We start from the raw sequence: 3,263 nt of genomic DNA, 5'->3' as shown, positions 1-3,263 counted from the left end.
AAACTGGTCCAAGATTGTTTCTTCTCGGGTTTTGTATGTTGGGGGTTGCCAACTACTCCCTCCATTTCGAATTAATTAGTTTTCTTAGATTTGTCTAGATATGAATGTATCCGGACATGTTTTAGTGTTATATAGATCCGAATCTCGACAAAATCTCGAAACAGGCTTTCGCTGGACTTCATTTTATATATAAAGTAACAATCGAACAAAGTACATGGCTGGATGATACAAGGTGGTGAGGTAACCCTCATACCATGCCGATCCTAGGATAATCGGGTCAAGCAGGACACACGTGGGTACACTACCGAAAGAGAGAACAGGGAGATCTGAGTACAATGCGACACAACGCCCTAAAACACCTAAGGTCCACGATAACGCCCTCAGGAGGGATAACAGTGCCACGCGTCACCGTTGCCGAGTCCACCACAAAGACGGGTTTCCACCCGGAACCCAGACACGGAGAGGAGCACCACGACGATGATTTCAGGAAGAGATGGGCGCCGGTGAGTGTTACTATCGTCGGCGACAAAGCGCAGAACTTTTGCTCGGACAACTAATTTGGATGGAGGTAATTGATGGTTTCATAGTTTAGGGTTGTGTATTAGACTTTGGTGGTACTTCGTCGTAATATGAACTTCTCTCTTCTCTCTTCCAAAATCCACTGACGCGAAATTCTTTTTCAGTTGCATGGGTAGCGAAACCGAATACAGAATCATGATGTGCCACGACAGCGAGCTTGGGCCGGTGAGGAGCACCTGAAACTGGACCGGGCTACGTCCGCCCACAGATTGAAACCGTGAACCTTAATTTGACCTATCCACAGTTCGAATGAGAAATGTCTAACAGCTCATGGTGCTCTTACATCTCATGAACAGTAAATTCATGAAAAATTGAAAAACAATAAAAAACCTGAAACTTTCAGGGATCAAAAATTATCGAAGGTTTGATGTTCCTGCAAAGTTTCAGCAACAAATAACCTTCATGGAGCCCTCACAAAAAAATCACTGCTCAAAAATGTACATAAACGTTGAACAATGATTTTGTTTTTTTATTTGAGTGCTCTTCGAGTGTTATTTTTAGCTCAGACTTTGCAAGATCATCAAAAGTTTCATGATGTTCGATGTCCCAAAGTTTCATATTTTTTTGAATTTGTTTTGAATTTACAGTTCGAATTGGCGTTGTACATATGTCCTGCCTTTCCGTGTATTCGTTTTGATGATCCGATTCCGAATCCGGCCGTATTAGTGCCGACCGGACCTCCTCTTTTCCCTCGAAGCCCAACCACTAGGCAGTAGGCACCGACCGCAACGAAGATAATTCAGCCATGGAGTTGGAGGCGTCGATATTTTCCATACTACTATTCGACACGGAGGACGATTCGACAACACTCGAACCAGTCGATCTTTGTCGCGGCCCCGAGATGCAGAGCAGCAGCGATCAGTCCCATCAAGGGAAGGATCTCCGGAGCGTGCTCAGGCAGCTCAAGAAGGAGAAGCAAAAGCTCGAGGAGCAGCGTGGTCTAATGGAGGGCACGCTGGACCGAGTCAACTCGCTCCAGGAAGAAGCCAAGGCAGAAGGCACTGCAGCAGCAGTCTCGTCGTGGAAGGAAGAAGGGGAAACACACTACTGCATCGTCGTGGCAGCAGCGGCAGTCCCGTCCGCCTGCGAGGCCCCGGCAGGACGACGATAAACCAACCATGAAGGCCCGTCCAGCCGCAGGTCCAAGTCCAAGGCGACGATGACATGAGGACGGAGATGGACAGAGGCAAGTCGGCCAAGCAGATCACCGAGGAGGAGGAGGAAGAGGAGGAGGAGGAGGAGATGGCCTTTGAGGCGGACGACTTCGCCTTGTACCGTCGCAACTGGGAGTCCGCGTGGGGAGCGTGTGGCTATGGGTTCTTCGAAGACATGAGTGAGTACTGACCACTGAGCAAGTAGCAGCTAAATAAACACATTAATGCATGCGTGTTTACACTTTGATCCATTCATGTTAGATTTCTGTAAACATTCATGCATGAACTTCTCTGTTTGGTTGGTGTTTGCAGCGACCGTGAGCCCCATGCACTTCACCCACTGGACGCCCGGATGGAGCCCACATGATGCCGCCATCGCCTGCGCCACCCTGCAGATCTTCTCCATCAAGCTCACCGAGATAAAAGGCGGCCTTGAGTGGCCCCTCTTCTCTTGCGATAGGTGGAGCTCCCAGATGCTAAGCCAAGAAGTACGTACGCTAGTGCCTTACATAATTTGCTCTCCCTTTTCTTTTTATCCTTTGGAGATCTTACCTAGTTGGGTAAAATATTGTAGCATTGTTTTGATCAGTCTTCTCTTCTTTTGCTAACATGTTATGTTCGTTGATGCTGCTTGCAGGATCCTTTCTTCCGGTTGATTGGTCCGTCTCACGCCATTGTGTTTACTGATCCAGTTGACTTTGAAATCCAACTAAGAGTAAAAGGCGAAACGTTGTCTCAAGATAGAGCATTGATCAGTGGGACGCGCCATTACACCGAAGGACATTATCCTGATGTCTCTACCGTTTGCTTCAGCAATTGCTTTTGCGCGACGGACTTATGCTTAGAACAGATTGATGAAACTGTTCAGGCCACTATATTGGGCGTCCGTGTCAAGAATGGGCTGTGGCCTTTCGATTATGGCGGTCAAGTGGCTTGCCTCTCGCGGTCGCGGACAGCTGAGTTCATTGGTGGTAAAGTCACTTATACTACTAATGCCTCACCAATGGAAGTTGTGTTGCTTGCTTCTCGTGGTACAACAATGCCTAAGGTTCATACGGTTACCTTCGTCTATTGAGAAACGTAGTTTCTGTAGAATTGAAAGGAAGCCTCAAAGTTGTCATACAAGCCTACTCAGAATCGGGTGACATCGCCGCACAAGGTGAGGTTTGCTTCGTGTCCAAAGCTTGTAATATAAGTCAGAAGTCGTGTTTCTTGGGTGACCTTGACCCTAAGGTGGAAGTGGAGGTTACATTTGCTTGGTCTCTACTTGTTTCGAAAAAGTCGCGTATCATGATATAGGGACATGACTTTGACGATTTGAAACTAACTCGCTCAATGGGTTGGGGTTTGAATATTTGTGCAGATGATTGCTAAAAAGTGAGGAGTGGCAAACCATCTCTTTTCTCTATGTTTATCTATTGGATTTGTTGAAGTGTCCCAATATTTCTACATTAAATAGCTACTATGTAGGTCTCATGTGAGTTATTTAATTACCCAAAATCACCAAACTTGGGGCTAGGGTAACAACTT

The 3,263-nt window shown here is 46.7% G+C and overlaps 1 pseudogene; it reads left to right on the top strand.

Annotated features, from left to right (window-relative positions):
• The first annotated feature begins 1,755 nt into the window (after positions 1-1,755).
• LOC147987999 (uncharacterized) lies at positions 1,756-3,032 on the top strand (annotated as a pseudogene).
• The last annotated feature ends 231 nt before the right edge of the window (positions 3,033-3,263 follow it).

Source organism: Triticum urartu, chromosome 2A (genome assembly GCF_056163025.1).
Source record: "Triticum urartu cultivar PI428250 chromosome 2A, HENAU_Tu73, whole genome shotgun sequence".
In the NCBI taxonomy this organism is placed as follows: Eukaryota; Viridiplantae; Streptophyta; class Magnoliopsida; order Poales; family Poaceae; genus Triticum; species Triticum urartu.
This window is presented reverse-complemented; position numbering and strand designations above follow the sequence as displayed.